This window comes from Mus musculus, assembly GCF_000001635.26.
Source record: "Mus musculus strain C57BL/6J chromosome 1 unlocalized genomic contig, GRCm38.p6 C57BL/6J MMCHR1_RANDOM_CTG5".
Classification (NCBI taxonomy): Eukaryota; Metazoa; Chordata; class Mammalia; order Rodentia; family Muridae; genus Mus; species Mus musculus.
The window spans coordinates 128,310-149,196 of NT_162750.1; the positions used below are offsets into that span (position 1 = coordinate 128,310).

At 43.2% G+C, this 20,887-nt stretch overlaps 1 protein-coding gene and 2 long non-coding RNA genes across 3 annotated transcripts in view; 2 read left to right on the forward strand and 1 right to left on the reverse strand.

Annotated features, from left to right (window-relative positions):
- The window catches only part of Csprs (component of Sp100-rs), a 51,454-nt gene that overhangs the window by 16,752 nt on the left and 13,815 nt on the right, over window positions 1–20,887 (reverse strand). The gene's annotated exons all lie outside the window — the stretch shown is intronic.
- On the forward strand, window positions 8,194–13,221 carry LOC102633472. The gene is made up of 3 exons (XR_389713.3): window positions 8,194–8,298; window positions 10,215–10,357; window positions 13,182–13,221. It is a non-coding gene; the product is annotated as an uncharacterized LOC102633472 (long non-coding RNA).
- Window positions 15,350–20,865, forward strand: LOC108168673. The gene is made up of 5 exons (XR_001782927.2): window positions 15,350–15,469; window positions 19,358–19,473; window positions 20,167–20,272; window positions 20,560–20,638; window positions 20,829–20,865. It is a non-coding gene; the product is annotated as an uncharacterized LOC108168673 (long non-coding RNA).

Consider the following 20,887-nt stretch of genomic DNA (forward strand, 5'->3'; position numbering starts at 1 on the left):
TATTGTCCAAGGATACTTAGTTTAGGTTGTTTTTAAGTGCTTTATGAGTAAGATTTCCCAGCATGTTCTTTAGTGTAAAGGTTGCTTTCTCCAAAGAATGATTCTGCTGTGAACTTTTGTTGAAGAATGCAGCGGCAGTTGGCTCCTTTTTATTGCTATGTAGTCTACTTTGTCTGAGTACCCCAATTTTTTTGTATGCTCTCCAAATGCTAGATCCTCAACATTCCCACTTTGGGACATGACAAAGGTGTTAGGAGTGCCCATGGAGACATCTCTCTGTGGCTCTGTGCTTTCAAATTCTTACAGAAACATCTAGGGGTGACATGCTGGTACATAGGGTAGATTTTTTCTTGTTCCTCTGCCAAGATCCACAAAGACTATGATGAGGACCAAGCCAGGAAGATGCTGCACACACAGGCCTATGTGGGGACTAAAGAGGAGTAAACAGGAATGTCCCTGTTTTACAAGGCAATGCTGGCAAATGGACCTTTTCCTGCTCCGTTTGCTAGCTGTGGGTCCTGCATTCTATCCATTCTCTGACCATGGTTTTAACAGAGTGGCATCAGCTTAGCCGTCTCAGTGGGGCAGAGCCCACCAGAGTGAGGGTCTGGCAATAAAGGTGGGTGTCATCAAAGCTACTCTGGGGCAACCCATACCTCCTAAGTGAGAGGTATACCCTCAGGTGCCTGAGGTTCTGCTCTGATATCATGCCATGTCATTCCAGAGGCTGCACCCTCACCTGTGGGCTTATATTTTTCAAAACCTATGTTCATAAGGGTTCTTAAACACTCCAACATTTCTTACAGCCCACTGAACAAAGGTAGGGGAGGAAGAGAAGTTAATAGGAGCAGGGGGACCTGGACTTGTTTAGAAGTAGTTCTTTGGGGAGACTGCAGTCTTTGTTGTCAGCAGTCCAGTCCACTAGCAGAACATCAAACATGGATCGGCAGCAAAGGCTCGATCCAGAAGAAACCACGAGTCTCTGCTGGTCAATCTGCAGGAGGCTGCAGAAGGCGTCAGAAACCACCAGAATATCATGAGAAGTTCTTTGGTGCATTTTTCTCTATGAAATCACTTTGTGACAAGTGAAGATCGACAAGGAAAGCAAGGCTAACCAATGCAAGAGCGTTATCCACTGTCTGTTGGGTTATACTTATATACTTTCCAAATATCATGTGACCTCTCAAGGATCTGCTCCAGTAAAACATCACATGCCCCTTCTTCTCAAGACAGCGTCCAGAAAAACACCATATGTCTATTCTCTGCAAAGCATCCTCTCACATGTCTGCTTCAACAAAACATCCTCTCAGAAGAGAGCTTCCAGAAAAACATGACATCACACAACTGAGTCTCCAAAGAAATCACAAATTTCCACTTCACATATCTTTCATTCAGACCATTCCTTTTCTCACCCAGTTCCAGGCCATCAGGGCCTGAAAGTAAGGCAAAGAATTTCCATAGAAGGAACCAGAATTAGACTGGAAGCCCTGGATACCAGAATAGAAGCCTGAGTTTCAGAGTAGGTCTATGTGTCACCTGTAGCTCCCTCCCTACTTCAATCCTGACCATTATCCAGGAAGGTCTAGAGTTCCTTTCTGGGGACTGTTCTCTGCAGTGAGTAAACTGCCCTATCCAGGTGTGTGTGTGTGTGCACAAGACATGAAGGTCAAAGGATTAGCACTGATATGTGCTTTCCATTTAAAAAAAAATAGGGTGTTATTATCATACTGCAAATGGTCCCAACAGCCAAGTGTGTGACAGTGATGTTCCTAGCATTACAATGGTGCTGCCAGTCTTAGCTGATCTGTAACCCAAATGTGGCTCAGCAGACTTAAGGCATCAACTAAACCCTCAAGATGGTTTCAAAGTTCTAAGCCAGATGCCAGGGAAAACTGCTTTGTAGTAGGTCTCAGTCCCTGAGAGAAGGTAGGCCATTGCCCAGCATGAGGTATCAGGCTATCATGCGCAGTAGCCTCTGTAGGAGAGTCCCAGTGCCAGCAACCATTAGTAGAGACAGGCACTACTCAGTCACAGCATATTTCCATAGCCCCTGGGAAGGGTAGTATAACATGCTAGTCTTGACTTCTCACAGGACTGAGCAAGTATTCAACCCAGTTGGTTGAGTTGCCAGCTTGAGCAATGGCCATATCTGCTTTCAGTTTCATGTAACTGGCTTGAGCAGTGGGCGCCAGCTTAACTGAGCTCACGAACCATGCCCAGGTGAGTCTTGATGGAATTTTTCAGAAACTGCTTCTAGCTTGAAGTACCCTGGACCCCAGGAGTATCATGGGGTTGGAATGTCCTTTAGTATGCTGTTCTCTTTGGAAGACCACAACAGTTTTGGTGCTTCCCCTGTTGTCAGTTTCGGGTCTGTTGTTGACTCTACTCAAGATGGATGTCTTATTTGGGAAAATTCACAAAGCCTCCCTCTGTGCATCAGACCTTCACTTCCACCAATAAAGCTATTGTTCCCAGCCACTAACAATCAGTGAACATCCAGAGGGACCCTGTCCCAAACAAAGTGCTAGGCAAGGATAGACATGTGTCATTGTCTTCTGACCTTTGCACGTGTGCACTGGAACAGACTTGCCTGCATTCATACACACACATGAACATGAACATACATACATCCTATATTTCAGCACACACAGATAAACAAATAGTAACAATCCATCACTGCACCACTAGACAGACCTTCTACTTCTCCAGAGCTGTGGGCCCATGAGTTTGGATAATTAAAGAGAAAACCCAACAAAAGATTCTACTAGGCTTCCTTAAAGTCCCTCCACCCCAACCCTGGCCCTTCTGGTGGTATATGAAACATGTGAGAGGGTTCATGCTACAACTTGAAGAGAATAGAGACTAAGAAAACTCTCCACATGGAAGTTGAGAGCATTCCTTGACTTCCAGTGTAGCATTCTCTGGGTTGGATTTGCACGGTAGATACATGCCCCAACATTTATCATTCCATTAGTAGGAATTACCTTTCACAGGTGTTCAAAGGGAGGTGCTCTCCATGGCCACAGCCCAAGACACATGAAGAACTGAAATTCAACTCTGGCATCAAATTGCATATGACTAAACTGTTAAGAATTGTGCCCATTTCTAAGATCTGAAGTTTGAAAACTGTATCTGAATGCTGCTTTTATTTAAGGCCCAGAGAATTACGTTATATCTCTGAATATTGATTCTGTTCTTTTGTTTTGTTTTGAAGGAAAAAAGAAAGGCCACAACTGGTCAAAACCGAAATGGAGAAAGCCAATGAGTGTACAGAGAAAATGTAAGCAAACCGAGGGACTGGTACAGCTCTTGTGTTTATTAAGGTGTTGTCCATTGCACACTTGGGGGCTCGTGAGTTGCTGAGCCATGATTTTGTGTGTGTATGTGTGTGTGTGTTGTATTCACACAGGTACATATGGGTGCACATTCTTGCCCCCACATGTGTGGACCTGAGGAGGATGTCAAATATCCTGCTCTCTCATTCTCTACCATATTCCCTTGATAATTGTCAGTCAGCAAGCCCCCATGGGCCTGTCTCTAGACCCTTAACATTAGTCCTATAGGTACATACCTACGTACTTTTTACGTAGAAGCTGGTATCTGAACTCATAGCCTCATGCTTACCTATTTATTGCTCTGTGCAATCTCCACCCTCCCACAAACATTTTATAGCTACATTAAGATATGGATTAAGATGCTGTAACAAAGTCTTTTACCAACAGTTTGTTTCTGGTTCATGTGGTGGTCCAAAGTTGAAAGGGAAGTGCTATCATCCTCAGAATAAAATTTTTTATTGATTTAGAAAAATGTCTAGAAGAAGGATGAATGAAGCAACCAGGCTGCATGTTCATATGTAAAAATGTGTGTGTGTGTGTGTGTGTGTGTGTGTGTGTGTGTGAGAGAGAGAGAGAGAGAGAGAGAGAGAGAGAGAGAGACAGACAGAGAGAGACAGAGACAGAGACAGAGACAGAGAGAAACAGAGAGACAGAGACAGGGAGACACACAGAGAGAAACCTGCCAAAGCATTAATTTTTGCCTAAATTCAGGTCTTTTAATTATTTATCTGTCTAGAGAGAGAAAGATATACTCGACAGAAAAATAACTGACAGTCCATGATTGTAAATGTGCTCATTGAAGGACTGATGGGATGGCTCTGTGGGTGTAAGCACGAGGCCCAGAGTTTGGATCCCTAATACCCACATTAGAGTGTGGGCATAATGTACATATCTGTAACCCCTCACTGGGGAGGCACATCCAGGTAGACCCCTCACAGTGCTTGATTGGTAAGTCTAGTCAGATCAGTGAGTCCCAAATTGACTGTCAGACCTGTGGCAACAGCAAGGTGGAGAGCTATTGAGGAAGACACCAAACTTTGATCTCTGGCCTCCATGCATGTTCAGGCACACACACATGCACATACATAGGAACACATTCATGTACAAACATGCACACATATGCAAAGATACATACATTGGTTATTGGAATAGATGTGATGTCTATATTTTTATTTGTTTTTTAAAATATTGAATATGATCAGCCTTTGTCATGAAAGGTATTCTTTAGGGATACATACAAACACACACACACACACACACACACACACACACACGCACAGAGAGAGAGAGAGAGAGAGAGAGAGAGAGAGAGAGAGAGAGAGAGAGAGAGAAAGAGAAAGAGAGAGCACACAATTGACCTTAGAATGTTTTGAACAATTTAACCACAAATATATCTACATGGTGGTTTCCTATAATCTTATACCTATATTGTGTATATATTTACAAACATCCCTGCTGTCTGATTTTAGTGATGGTCTAAAGGATTCCTTTCTCCTAAACAAAAGATAATTGCTGTTTTTCAAATGATTATCAATTTTGCATCAGGTCTATGAAGTTGGCATTGGAATCCAACTTGATATTAATTTCACCAACTAAGAGTCTTATGCTCTTGACAATGTCCTGGCTGTGCTGTTGACGAATGTGTACATTTTTGTTTGAAAAGGAGAAAAGGGGGCTGCATCCATCTTTTTGAATGCGTATAATGAAAACCACACTATTTGGGCTGAGGTTTTTGAAAACCCTTCCATTAATTATCTTCATGTGTAGGCAAATAGATTTCTTTCCAACATATTAATACAACTGAATCCTGCATGTGCTTTAACCCTGACTTCTGCCTGGAAGACCACAGCTCCTTGTTGTGAGCTCTTATCCACAGTGTGCGGAGAAAGCACCCTGAAGTAGCAAGATGCCTCCCTCTCTCCTTCCATTTCCCCTGTGGTTTGGCTCAACTCCGAGTTTGCCTGTGTCCCTCTTAGGTGGCAGAATAGCTGTTGTCCAGGCAGCTTTCAAGAGAAAGAAAATGAAAAAGAACCCAGGACACACTGCTAAGATCAGGGGTAAGACAGCTTCTGTGGGTCTTTCCCTTCACCTTTGTCTGGTAAGGTTGGGGTTATCTGAAGATTAAACACAAAAGAAAGCAAAACCAAAAACACTACTCAAGCTTACTTATCAATTTGAGAGTAAAGCTGTTAGGAGCAAGAGCATAAATTGTATTTATACCACCAATGTGTCTCTCCTAATATCTTCTTCTTAGTTGAACCGTATTTTTATGGAAATACTTTTCTCTTATATATTGGTTATTAAAATGGCCAGATCTGGAAGAGGAAAGAAGATTTACTCTCAGTCCTTTCCTTCCCCTCTTTTGATGAGTTCTTTCTCATCTTGGATAGGCCCTGTAGCTTTCCGGGTCCATTTTGCAGCAGCAGTTTTCCACAGGAGAAGCTGAGAGCCCTTTCTGACCTGGTACCCAATTTTTGAGACAGGCAGACCATGTCTGAGAGAACAAAGAGCAAAGGAATGAACCTTCATGCTTTCTCCAATTTAAAGCACTTCCTCTCTGTTAGCCTGGGCAAACCCCAGACTAGAACATGCAAGTAGGGCTGGCACCACCCCGTTTTTAGCTCTCTTGGAGCTCTGCCTCTATTCCCTAGCAGCTGGTGTGCAGCCATTGGGTTGGGGAGATTGAAGAGAACAGAGGTGACTGGGTGCTTGACCAGGTGTTTTGTCTGGTGGAAGATGTTGGAAGTATAGGATGCTCTCTCTTCCATGATATGCTGCCGTCACTTCCACAGTAGGGAAAGATGAGGGGCCAGACATCAGGTTCACTTCATTAAAGAAATTTTGCTTTCCTTTGGGGGTCTGGTGTAAGCCCCGCTGGCATGATATGATCCCACTGATGTGTTCTGTGGTCACACTGTGGTTTGGCCCTTTGCCTTAGGATGTTTAGTATCCCAGGGGACTACCTCAACCAACTCAACTGGAAAAAATGACTTTTCATTTTTTCCCCCTACAGAAACTCCTATGTCATTAGTGACATGAGCAGACTAGCAGGTTACTTTATTTGCCATTTACTAAATTGATCACAACTATTGAGTCTTCTATAAAGTTTTTGAAAAAACAGCAGAGAATTGATAAATCTGTTATTCTAAAGTTTAAGACTGACCATAACAACTGTTTTTAAATAACATTAAACTGTGTTCTGACCACAATTGCATTTATGGGGTTAGTGATGGATTTCAATTTAGTACATGGGCAAAAATGACTCTGGATGCAACAAGAACTTGGTGTTGCCTTGCTCAGGTATTCTGTTTGGAAATAAAATGTTGTAGGATCTAACATGTATCTAGACCTAAATCCCAATCTCCCTATACCAACTTCTCTGTTGGCTAAAATAGACATCAGTGTTTTCTTTATCTCTTCAAAATACAAGCCTTAAACATGTTCAATAAAAGGTAATCCAGCAGACCTTATAGTCCCACAATGAAAAACACCACACAGCAGTAGGGAGGCAAGATATCTCAATTTGCTGTGCTGGCTGATCCTGCTGCCAAAACTTTGACACCAAGCCAGGCTGGAATAGAGGAGGGATAGTTGCCGGGATGAATCAGGTAGAAATCTTCCCAGTAGGCTATGAACATGGGACTTAAGGAGGAGGAGGAATGGGCTAGTCCCAAGCATGACTCAGCTTTATAGAGTCTCAGTGGCATCTCGAACCAGGAGGAGGAGAGTTCCTTTGAAAGCCACTTTGAGTGGACGACCTTATGTTGCCTGGTGGTCCCGCCATCCACAGAGAGGAAGCAACAGTTTTAATTTCTATGACAGCTGAATTACCTACCAAGATGCTTCCTATCTACTCACTGTGTCTGAGAGAGTAACAAGAATTTTGATGCTGCAGCTGAAACAAGGTCCAGAGCCCTGGGCCACTACAAGACTGGCTGCCTTGACCTGCAGACTCTCCAGAGTGGATACAATCTCTGCCACACACAGGGTGTCACCCAGCAGTGATTGTACAAGAAGGTGACCCAGAGTGTTGGACAAAGACCTGAGTCCAAGTTTTCTCTTCTTTTGACCAAAATGGACTTGGACAAGTCCTTTGTCTCTCACCTCAGACTCATTTCTAACGTTAAGAGGGTCATGTACATCAACCCCTTCAGTCCATTGCAGGCTTGATCACAAACTTAGTCTCAGCACCATGGACAGTTCACTGCAGGCTCCCTCCCAGTCCCACTCCATCAAAGTCTCTGCACTGATGGCAGGGAGAGCAAACTTATCTTCTCTTCCTTGAGGTATTTTCATCTCTACTTCTGTGGAGTTGCATCTCTCCACCTCCTGTATTGTTTTCAGATTGTTCTAGAGCTATCTGGGCTTTTCTATTAGCACAAATCACTCTTGTCAGGGAGAAATAAAGCAGGGCAGACATACATATAAATTCGAATTGATCCACCCAGCTCTGCCTATCATCTCCTCTCCCTGCTCACCAAGTTAGTACTAAAATGGGGAGATAAGAGGACCATATCTGGCTACCATCTTTAGTAAATAGCACATCTGGACAGCTCCTGCCATAACCCAGCAACAGCTGTATGTTTCATGAAGCAATCAGTGGGGCTAACCAGAGTGAGTGGGAGTCAGGACAGTTTTATTGAATCCAGATTTCTCTGCTAAAGCCTTATTATTATTATCATTTTATAAATTAGGGGTATTTTGTCACTATGTATCTAATATGCCACTTGCAAGAAAGATTTAGAAGCTGGAGATGTAAGGGTCAAAATGTCCCAAGTGTTAAAGGAATGGCCCCAAGAGGGAGAAGGAGGAATTGAGCTATTGAAAAGTGACACACAAGAAGAAATCCTCTTTCCAGGTCTAAGAAGACGCAGAAAAGAAAATTCCAATTTTAGTGCTGAGTTGCTTCCCGTGACATGTGGTAACTTGAAGGGAGTGTTACACAAGGATAAATTCAAACAAGGTGGGCTTCATGGTTTTTGTTTTGCAAATGCTAAATTTTGAAATCACATGTAATAATGGAACTATTACTTAAGGAACTGTGGGGTAAGCACGGCTTGACACAGGAAGGGATCCTGATGTGCTATTTTCACACTTGAAGAAACAATACATAATAGATGCTCACAACAACGTGAATATAGACACGAGATGCCCAGAGAACCAGAAAGAAGTCCATGAACTTCCGTCCATAGATGGAAACTCTTGTGTAGTTTTATTCTGGTCAGACACAAATGGGAAGAGGATATAAACATCTGTCTTCACATCCCTGTGTCATTAGAACCAGGGCATGGCAGTCATGGGAAGGCCATCACAGGACTGAGAATCAGAGAACCCAATTTCCAGCCTCAGATTGGCCAAACAAGATGTTCTCATTCTATAGAGAGGGGGGCTTTCTGAGCCTGGATTTTTTCATTTTGAAATAGAGGACAATAATTTAAAGCCTGATCCATGGGGATTAATGTATATCATTGGTATAGCATATTCTTCAATAATATGCCATAAAAGTGTGCAAGAAATAAAGCCTCAGTATGATGGTCTTCATCTCAGAGGTCTCTTAATAGGAGGCTGTGGATGACAGTTAACAGAAAAGATTACATTGTCTCTATTTTTAAGAGTTTTAGTGAGTTATAATTCATACACTGTATGATTCAGCAATTAGAGTCTGTAGATAAATGGGATTTTCTTTTTTGGAACATCTGAAACAATTACCATGAGAATATATTTTCCTCCCTTTGTCACTCTACTAATCAATTGCCCACCTAATTTCTGTTCTATAAATCTGCCCACTGTACCCATTTCATACAAACAACATCCTATAATATACACCACTTGTGACTGCCTGCTTTCATTTACCATGTTGATTTCAAATCACACCTGTGTAGTTTATGCAAGATATAGTTTTCATTTAGGAATAACGTGATATTCCACTGTATGTACATATTACATTTTCATCATTCCTTCCTCAGTTTGGATTATTTCTGTTTTGGGATGTAATAAATAATGTTTGGAGAATTCGAGGAGGACAACATGTGTAGGAATATACATACTCAGTTTGAGACACACTGAAGGGAAGTTTCTGGGTCATGTGGTGAAAGATTATATGTTGAACTCAGTAAGGAATCACCAAAATGTTTTTGGTGGTGGCTACACGGTTTGTTTTCCCACCAGCAATGCAGGGGGCCTCCCACTTCCCTATGTCAAAAGCTGCTGTTTCCTTTCGTCTTCTCTAATGGTTATCCTGGTGGGTGTAAAATGGTGTGGTAGGAATTTTGTTCTCATTTTCATAATAATGGTGATGCCAAACATGTCATTAGCTTTTTAAAAAATCATAATCTCTATTTCCACGGGATAAGATTTATGTCTGATGCTGTCTACCTATGACTGCAGGGATGGACAAACATCTGTTCAGTATTCCCTTTAAATTGGATAGAAAGCGATGTCACCTAATCCTGAGTTGCAGAAACCAGTGGCAGTCTTAGTCATAGCTGCAGATTCTACCTCCAACTTGCCTGGGGCACCTGAGACTCTGGTTGTTCTCCAGCTTGAGAGCTCAGCATCAGGCTAGACCCCAGTCACACTGTGGACCCCAGTCACACTGTGGAGTTGCTCGATGGCTTGTCTGTTTCTTGGTGACCTTGAAGTAGTTTTAAAAGGTGGTGATTATCATCTTTTTTTCACACATGAACATGAAAGAAATATGCAAAGTTTCATGAAGCTCTTTAGAGAACCCCAGGGTTGAGCTGGGACTCCCGAAGGCAGGCAGGAGGCTATTGACTTTCAGCACAGCTTTGGTGGCTCTAGATCCAGTGTGGTGGGAGATCATGAATCTGAGCCCTAGGTACAAAGCAGGCTCAGAACTAACCTATTGTGGTCTTACAGGGATATCTGTGAAGTCCATACAGTGTCAGAATGGAAACTGGTTCACACCCTCGGAATTTGAAATGATGGGAGGCTATGGAAAGTCAAAGAACTGGAAACTGAGCCTGGGCTGCCATAATTGGCCCCTGAAACTCCTGATCCAGGTATTGCAAATGAGGAGAGGAAGGTCAGTGCTTCAGATCAAATAGCCATTGAGTTATGGGGGAGTTATGGGGAAGTTCTGAGACTTCAGGAGAGAGACACCCCTCATTCACAGCCTCATGGAAGGTACACCCTTGGTGGTATTGACAAATGAGAGATACAGAACCTCTGAGGTGGGAATGGTCATTTTGAATAGGGGTGTTTGCAGAGAAATTTCTGCCTGAAGCCCAAGTAAGAGTTGACTGTCAAACAAGTGGGAGACAGTCTAGGGCAAAGAGGACATTCAAGGGCTGGAGAGATGGCTCAGTGGTTAAGAGCACTGAAAACAGCTACAGTGTGCTCATATAAATATAACTAATAAATCTTAAAAAAAAAAGAATAAGGACATTCAAACAGAGTTCCAACGAGGGCCCCTGTGAAGATATAGGCAGTGCGCTGTGTGTTTGGCATAACCCATCCTTTAAGGTTTGTAAATGTAGCTTTTATTTGCTTGAAGTAATTTCATCTCCGAGGTTTACTGCCTCTGATGCTAACCTAAGCCTAGGCCTAGAAACTTCTAGCCTCTGTACAATCTTGTCTAGGCCTGGAATGTGTTCAGCCTCTGAGGCTTACTGCTGATTAAGCTCATCCTTTCTACTGCTTTCTGAACTGTGGTTGGTTCAACTCAGCTGTTCTGGCTCAAAGTCCTGTTCAAGCTGGCTGATTCAATCTGGCTTATCTCAGTTTCTCCTGAATTGTTCTGCTTGGCCTCATGCTAACTTTGGCAATCTGTTCTAATCTTGCTCCTTCTCATTCTCTGGCGCATTCTGTCCTCACCTGTGACTGGCTTGTTCTCTCTTCAACTGGTGTCTGTAAAGCTCTCCTGGTAGAACTGCCTCCTTCTCTTTTGTTTTCCTCTCACTGCACTGCCCCTTAAGTAGCTCCCCTTCCCTCTCTCTTCTCCTGAGAGCTGGGCAGATCCTATTCTGTCACATCTTTTTCTGATTTGTCACTTTATCTGCCACTCAATTAGACATCACTTTCAAACACTGTTGCTTCCTTCTACAATCTAACTTCACCTTCACTGTTTGGGATTAAAGGTGCATACTAAGGGTATATCTGTATTCTAGCCAGAGGGATTAAAGTGTGTCCTAAGAGCTGAGCCACACTAGAACTAGAAACAAGTTTTTTTCAGTAAATAACACAATCCCAGGGTTCACAGTGTTAACAAATATCCTGCAACAGAGGTTGTTGGTGCAGGATTTAATTAATGCCACTGTAATTACCCCAAATCCAAAATTCAGACAAGAAATCAGTTATATCCTTGAAGTTAGAAATGGCAGTTGAAGACAAAACATCTTGGCAAAAGCTTTAATCTCAGAACTTCGGATTCAGAGATAGGAAGATTTCTGTGTTTTCAAGGCTAGCCTGATCTAAATAGCAAGTTTCAAGACAACCAGGGCTAGGCAGAAAGATCCTGTTTCAAAAGAAAAAAAGGAAAAAAGAAATGGAAGTTCAAATATATGATTATCATTGCCATCATTATTTGGTGTACAAAGTTGAACCTAGGGCTTCAAGTGAACTAAAGAAGACTTCAGCTCTAAGCTAAGCCCAGCCTTCTTGTTTTACTTTGTTCCTGTGCTGCTATGATGAACACCATGACCAAAATCAACCTGTTGAAGGAAAGGATTATTTGGCTTGCAGCGTACAATCCATTACAGTGGGAAGCCAAGGCAGGTACTCAAGACAGAAATAAGGAGGCATGAACTGAAGCAGAAACCATTGCTTAAGGCTTGCTCCTTGGCTCATATTCAACTTCCATTATTATTCAACTTCGGTATACCATTTCTAGGGATGGTACCACCCACAGGGGGCTTAGATTTCCTATATGAATCCATAATCAAGAAAATGCTCCCATGGAATTGCCTATAGTTTATCTGAGATACATAATTCTTCAATTGATGTTTGCTCTTCTTAGGCATGTCAAATTGACAGCCAAACTAGCCAGGACACATCTACAATGCTATTTGAAACAGCTGGTCTCAGACATGATTTCATCATCTGTCTATTTAGCAAGCCTGAGTATTTATTCTAGAATTCTTAGCTCAAATATCTCTTCCCTCCCTGACTGTCCTAGTCCCTCAGCTCCCAGAGATCCTTCTTAAACTGTATGAGATAGGTTCTGTATGCTGGCAACCACAGCACATGCCTTTAATCCAAACATTTCTGAGGCAGACGGAGGTGAATCTCTGAGTTCAAGACCTCTACAGTAAAATGGCCAGGATACAGGAGCAGGAAAAAAAGGAGGAGGAGGAGGAGGAGGAGAAGGAGGAAGAAGAAGGACAGGAGAGGAGAAGAAGGAGGAGGAGGAAGAGAAGGAGGAAGAAGGAAGAAGAAGAAAGAGGAGGAGGAAGAGGAGGAGGAGACAAGGAAAGAGATCCTTTTTCTTTCAAGAGCTTTTTCCTCATCCCCCTTCCTAAACCAGTGTTTTTGTCTTTGTGTGCTCTAAATTCATCAGAGTCTGTGACACTCTATAAGCAAGCAACAACTGGCTGTTGACTGGCTAGTTTTGGTGGAAAGTCAAGCTGAAGTGGGTCAGACAGATTTAAAGGTTGAATCAGTGATTGTAGGAAAACATTCTCAGGACTTAAGGAAGATGCAGCAGAGAAAGATGGATGTAAGGTGGATCTTTCTAGCTGTCACAGGCTAGAGTCCATAGGTAACAAAAGGGAAATGGAGTCAGACAACCTGGGTCTGAACCAGGCAGAACTTTTGGAAGGTTGGAAATGCAAGACTCATACCACTGAAATACGGATACCTACATGCTCAGGTCCTTTTATCTTGCAGAGAAATTTTCTACCCAATCCTCCACGGATACATCACAAAAGAGGTGAGTGCTCACCATGTGAGTGTTACACACAGTATCTTACTGATGGCACCTAAATTGGGTTGTTATCCTTAATGTCACCTCTCATTTCCTCCTCTACTGCCTTCTTTTCTGGTTTTCAGCCTGTGTCTTCCTTCCCCCATGCTCTTGTATTGTGTGTAGAGCTACATCCTTCTTGAATGTTGACTGCTTTAAGTTGGAGAAGTTAGTATGCTATTAGCATAGACTTCAACAGGCCACATATCACTGAACTCTGGCTTCAAAGCTCACTAAAAATCTGAACTCCAGGCTATCGTATAATTTGTCCTTGGCATTATTGTCTAGCTTGCTTGAATTCTGAATCCCCAGGATGTTTTGCCCACTGCATTTTCTAGAAGGAAGCTACGATATAACCTGTCCAACAATTACTTTAAAGGCCTGTACCTCTACCTTCCCCAGCATGCTAAGAGCATCACAGTCTGGGTCTCTCAAACAAGCTAGAACTGTTCAGCCGATGAAACCATCCTTAATTCTTGGGTGCAGTATTTCATAGCAACAAGAGGCAGTTGACTCTTATTTTGTGTTTCTGTTTGTAAGAACAGAATTCCCAGAGAAACAGAATCCAAGATCCATTTCCATTTTTACAAGACTCCCAGCTTCATCTGCTCAGAAGTGTGGACTCTGGAAATTTCTGTGTCACAGTCAGCATCACATGCCAGCTTCTCAAGTTATGATAGGACTGTTTAAACTTGCTGGTGATGACTGGTTTGTGTCAGAAAGTCTTGGATTCTCATTACAACCATCACGTCTGCATTGAGATACCCAGAGTCTCTTTTCCCAAGCAAAGCCTTATTTTCTCCTCTGTGTGATGCTTAATTACAAAGTATACACAGAATGCCCAATGACTGGAAGAGAAGATTGTAACAGTAGCCCTGACTGACCCCAAGTATTTTGTCAAAGTTGCTATCTACATTAAACAATGACCAATAGGGTGAAGTAGGGAATTCTAGCACAGTAGGCAGTAGCAGGACCACCTCTCAGGTGAGTATATCTTACGTCATGCTTGTCTCTAGCTCTCAGCTCAGGACTAGAGTTAAGTAAGAGCTGTGACTCCCTGTATCACAGAAGGGAAGGATGAAAAGTCACTACAGCAGATGAGCTAAGCAATGTGAATTCTACTGTTGCCTCTTAACATTGCAGCCAGCATGGCATCCCTTTGAGTTTTGAATACAGAGGAGGGACCTGGGAGCCTTGGTTTTATTTGATTTTCAGGAGGAGCTATAGAGGTGATGGATTTTTCTCTCTGGGGTTACTTGGACTCTAGGATTCTGAGCCTTATGGGTCCTTGACTATGATTGGCACATCTTCAGCCTCATTCTCATGGCAGCTACTCTGCAGCGAGGGGGGCTGTTGGCCATGGTGGACACATCCTGGGATGGCAAAGAGAAAGAAAATAGCCTAGAGCCTTGAATGTTCGAGGCTAAGTAGAATTATTCATTTAGAAACCAGACCCTGCTTCCTTGCATGGCTTCACAAAGGCTCCTTGGGGACTAAAGCCAGCAAGGGGACCTTGCTTTAATTCAAACAATAGTTTGATGATCCTCTTTTTCTCCTAGTAGATGCACAAGTCCATAAAAATAGATGTGGGGAGTAGCTACTTTAAGAGAAACACTTTAGGTAGAATGAATTAAACCAGTATTTTCAATCAATGAGTTCAAGAGTGAATACACTCTGTTAACAGTTCCTGGGAACCCCCTGAAGGTGCACGAGGCCACAACTTCTACAGATTTGGGTCAACGTAAGATTGAGAAACACGTGTGACTGGTCAGGATGGAAAATCCCTAGTGAGAGATTAGGGAGAGGCTTTATGTGACTACAGTGTCTCTTTTGATCTTGTTTGCTTTATCCTCTAATTTGTTTAGATGGGAACTAAACAAGCTCAACACTTGAGCTGTTCCTACCTAAGAGCCTCTAAATAATTAAGCAAATTTTATAGGCAAGATGACGCAAGGCTGGAATCTTAGCACATGGAATGCAGAAGCAGAAGGATCAGGAGTTCAAGTTCAGCCTTGGCTATATAGGGAGTCCAAGGCTAGCCTGGGCTAAAGTGAGATATATCTCAGAAGTAAGATTAATGCTGGTGATGATAAAACAAATTTAAGCAACTGTCATTTGACTGTTTGAATGAATAATCAGATCTTATACTCACTCAAATCTTCTCTTTCAGCAGAGAACACAGAACTTGCATCGTTCCCCAGCTGACCCTAGTGTAAGTACTGACTCCTAGCTACAATCCCTGAAAGGCCCCGTCTCATTGGTGCTTTGCCTGTGACTTGGTTGCCTCTCCCTTAAAGAGACTCAACTCTCAATTTAGGTATGCTGTATGGGTGAAGTGCCATCATTACCAGACCTGTCCCACAACCAAGGCAGGAGGAGCCACACTGGGTGTTTGGGTCAGAAACATCCTACTACATGGCCAGCATGGGTTCTCATATCCTCATTTACCCTAGAGGTGGGAGATAGAGTTTTAGATCACTGGGGTCCCTGGTACAAAACCTGACATGGCAGTGGGCCTGGCTGGCTTTGGATGAAGGGTAAGAGCAAATACAGGAGGAGACAGCATTTGCAAAGGGCAGTGTATGGAATGAAAACATCCTAGCATGTATCCAGTTTTCAGGTAGAACTCAGAATGCCAGGCCTCCTGTGTAAGTTTTAGGTCTGGGCCTCTCCTTGTCCTGCAGAAAGTTGCCTACAGACTGAATGGGTTTTCACAGAAACCCTGGGACCAGTCTGAAGAGAGCCATGGGGGTTCACTGCTGATCGGAAGCAAAACCATCACACTGAGCAAATCACTGTTTTTTCTGTGTCCGCTTGGCTGGTGTTTGGGCATAGGCAAACCATCCTAACACCTAAGGTCCTGTCCATTCTCTGTTTGCCAGTATCCTTGGACTTTGTGGATCTTGCTAGAACAAAGAAACATTTTAAATAAGCTTAAAAGTTAGTGTTCAGAAGACAAAGAGCTGGGTGCATTTGGGAAGTGAGAGGTTTGAAGCAGGATAGGTTTGTCATGTATGGAGCATGTTATAAATGGTAGAGACAAAGAAAAGATCAGGGTACAGTAGGAACATGGCCCAGAGTTTAGCAGGATGAGTTTGAGCTGCATCCAGGGAGCCCTAGAAGAGACATGGCTGGGCATTAAAACACAAGGAGCTGAGGAGAGATGAGACACCATGAAGCTGAGGACACAGGTGGAAACTGCAGCAGGAGAGTGACTCTGATCATCTGGACAGACTGTAGATAAGGATGGAAAACTGGGGAATTCCATCCTTTGCATGTGGAGGAAGAGAAGGACCAGGGAAGGAAAGTGGTCCAGCAGTCAGGTGATACAGCAAACCAACAAGACTGATGCAGAAGGACCAACTTCTCCTGAGGGCAGAGATGGCCCTGGTCACAGAATGGTTGGCCCTGTCACCTTGGCTACTTCCCTTGTCCCACTCACTCACCCAGTGGTGGCCCAGACCTCAAGCCACGCTTGTATTTGTCCCTTAGACAATCACAGGAAAGTAGAAAATTTCCAACAGCCCATGGACTACGTAGAGGTGTTTCTTCCCCTCTTTTACACCATATCTTCTTCCTTCTCTTCCTCTCTTCTTTCCCTGATATTTTTGAGATAGGGTCTCATGTAGACCAAAATAACCACAAACTTACTATGTAGCCAAGGGTCCTGACCTTCCTGTCTTGACTTTCCTACTATGTGCCACCATACCTGAATTGTGATTTTTCTGTGTTCCTATAGAACCACCTCTCATTTCTCAAACTGTCACCATTCTCCTTGAAGTTGGGACCAGGAATGCATGTGTTCCTCTCCACATGTTATTCTGATTCTTCCTGGTTCCTGTGTTAACAGTAGTCATAGGAAACCCCAGCAACATACCAAGGGAGGTTGTGAGGAACTCATTTGAATACCTTTCTGAATGGCAGAAACAAAACCCACTAAAACTCTCCCATGAGGACAGAGTGGGGCAGGAAACTAATAGACCATCCTAGGCTCTCTCAACTATTTATGGTTTTTGTCTGTGTGTGTGTGTGTGTGTCTGTGTGTGTGTGTTTCATTGTTGTTGTTGTTACAAGGCTTCAAGCTGTCTTCAAAACCATGACTCTACTGCCTTAATCTCCTCAGTGGAGTTCCTTAATCCGTGTACCCACCCCATTTCTGACTTTTCCAGATGTTTAGGCAGTATATAACATTGAGCCTTAATTTTGGTGTTATGCCAGGCTTCCCACATGCAGCAGCGGTTTGGTCATAGTCCACTTCTGCTGCCCCTTGAACACACATGTATTTGTACATTGGTTTTGATAAATAGATCTTACTCTATAGTAACAAAGAACAAATAATGTCAAAGATTAGCTTTTCTAGATAGAAATAACTTTGACTCCAGGCAGTCTGTGTTAGTCTTGGTAAGATGTTCAAACCTCTGTTGACTTGAGGGATTCTTTTCCCTTTCATAGGACAAAGTATCTTTTATGCCTGCAGAGAGCAATGCATTAACAAGTGCATGTTCATGCTCCTCTTACTTTCTCTGCTCTCATACCCAGGAAGCCACAGTGGCTGGGTCTAACTATAATGCCCCCAACCTAGAATACACAGCTGAAGAAGTTCTTTTCTCAGATGATTCTTCTGTTGGGGTTTTATTGCTGTGAAGAGACACCATGACTAAAGCAACTCTTATAAAGGAAAACATTTAATTGGGGCTGGCTTACAGTTTCAGCAGATTAGTCCTTTATCATCATAGTGGGAAGCATGGCAGCATCCAGGCAGATATGGTGCTGGAGAAGAAGAAGCTGAGAGTTCTACATCTTGATGTGCGGGCAGCAGAAGGAGCTTATGTGTCATAGTGGGTGTAGCTTGAGCATGTATAACCTCAAAACCCATCTTTACAGTAAAACCCCACCTCCAACAAGGCCACACACACTCCAACAAGGTCACATCTCCTAATAGTGCTACTTCCTATGAGCCAAGCATTCAAACACATTATTAGCCTATGGAGAGCCATATCTACTCAAACCCCTACAATTCTAGATTATATCAAGTTCAAGAATAAACTTACCATACCAATCTCCAACCCTGAGTGACTGACATGACTACAGTCCTTGGATTTTAGTGATAGTGGCTCATGTCTCACATGCCCATCTCTTTGGTCTTGTGGGATTTTCTACAGGGTTCCAAAAGCTACAGATTATTTTTTGTTTTTTGTTTTCTTCCTTGAACCCACTTGCCTGGTCATCTGTAGTCATATCCTGCCATTTCAGAGGCCCTACCACAGGCTCTGGGCCCTCTAGACAGAAATCTCTCCAGATTCTTCAGTTCATGGTATGCTCACTGCTTAATTTACAGGATGTGGCATTCTCTTAGTTTATTCAATTCAATTCAATCCCTACTACATTATCCCTTAGATGAGTCAATGTCATTATTGTTATAGAGGCAAGTGGACTAAATATTTTATTTCAGGAACTTCTTTTATCTACATGCTAGGAATATTAGTCAGATTATGTAAAAATCTTGTTTTATGGCTAGTTATCTTAGTTAGGGTTTTATTGCTGGGAAGATATAACATGACCAGGGCAACTCTTATAAAAAATTTGTTTTCATTGGGTCTGGCTTACGGTTCAGAGGTCTAGTCCATTATCATCATGGCAGGAAGCATGGCAGCATGCTGGCTGACATGGTGCTGGAGCAGTAGCTGAGAGTTTTACAACTGGATTAGAAGGCAGCAGAAAGTTGACTGTGAACCTCTAGGTCTGGTTTGAACTACCTAGACCTCAAAGTCTGCCCCCTAGTGATGGAATTCCTCCAACAAAGTCATGCTGGTTTCAACAAGGCCACAACTCCTAATAGCACCACTCCCTATGGGGGCCATTTTTATTCAAACCAGCACCCTAAGATTGGGGGTCAGGATCTTTGGTTTCACAGGGAAGATGGGGTCTGGTTCATGCCTCCCTTCTCCCAGACTTCACTGAAGACCAGGAAGCCTTGTTTTGCAAATTGTGTTCCATGTTTTTCCTAAATCTACCAGGCAGAAGCATCAATTTCCTTATAGATTCGTGCAAAGGCCACCTTGTGGAGGATTGCCAATGGTGAAGATGTTCTATTTTCTAGATTCAGAACTCAGATGAATGTGAGGTGTGCCGGGATGGAGGAACACTCTTCTGCTGTGATACTTGTTTCAGAGCCTTCCATGAGGACTGTCATATCCCAACAGTGGAAGCTGAGATGTGAGTGGGATGGGATCCCTTCTCTGTCTCCTAGTACCCCCGCCTTGTCATATGCATCATCCTTATGGAGTGGTAGTGTGGGTCTTGAGGTGGGAAACACAAGGGCTCTTAACAGATACCAAACAGGAAGACCCAGAGAGCTGTCTCAAGATGCTGTCAGCAAAAGGTTAATGTTCTCTCTGTTAGGGAGCCATCTCTCCTGATATAAAGGCTGGGTCCTTTGCCTAAACACCACTACTGCCTTTTCTCAAAGTTGTATACTAAAGCCTCTTGTCCAAAAGATTGGGGGTAGAGTACACTACTTTTGCTTTCTATGTACTTATGAAAGAAAAATAAGCATGACTGACTACTTCCCACATTTCACCACCTTGCAATGGACTCTTGGAAGTTCAAGATTCCCAGAATTTTTTTGAAGACCATTTTACTGTGCCTAGTCTCCTTGTGCTCCCAGCAACCTCTGTCAGGAAATGGGGACCTACCACTCATTACAAAGGCCACTTTCCAAGGGCTGCCTCCTGCCATGACATTGACAGGGGGCTGACAACCTAAGATTCTAAGTGGGGTCCTTCAGTGTCTGAGAACCCTTGCCCCAGATAGACTGTCAGCCATTCACGAAAGCATAATAGCAGGCATAGGAACAGTGGCTGTTTTCACTGGTCATGTCCTCTGCTCACTTCCTGTCCAACCTTTCAGAACACCATGGAGTTGCATCTTCTGTAGAATGCAGTCCTTAGGAAGTCAACCGAGTCTTCCAGAATCTGAGATACTGCAGAGGGAGATGGCTCCCCAGGAACAGTTGGTGAGTCACTGTGAACCAATCTTTTCTCCTTTTTCCTGGATAAGGACAGACAGGCTTGGAGCCAGAAGAATAGCATTCACAGAGAGCCTGCTCTCACAAGCCGCACTCCATCATAGAGCTGTCGCAGCATAACTCCTTGGTATAAAAACTCAGTCAAACAAGTTTATAACCAAGAGGCACTCATGTTGGGCAGATTTGCAGATGGGTTTGAGCGGCACCTTCCCCCTGGGTACATGTATAGACTCTGCCTTTCTAAGTCACTTTGACTGAGTCCCTTTTTCTTGCAGAAGTGTGAGTATGTTCTCTTGAGAGTCTATTGCTGTTCTGAGAGCTCCTTTTTTTTCCAAGATGCCATATTATTATTATGTAAGTAACGGTGGTGAACCCCTGATCCCTGGCTTCCTGATGTCTCATGACTGAGAGGGCCATTGTGGGATTTGTGATCTTAATCCCTGAGGGGCACAGGCTCTGTTGTTTCTGTAGACTTTCTGGGACCCGATGGAAGGTAAATGCTGAACCGTGGCATTCACTCTTCTGTGGCTATTTCCCTCACCAGTTTAGAGAGATGACTGTGGGTGTGCAAGAGCCTATGTGGTTGGACATCATCAAGAAAAG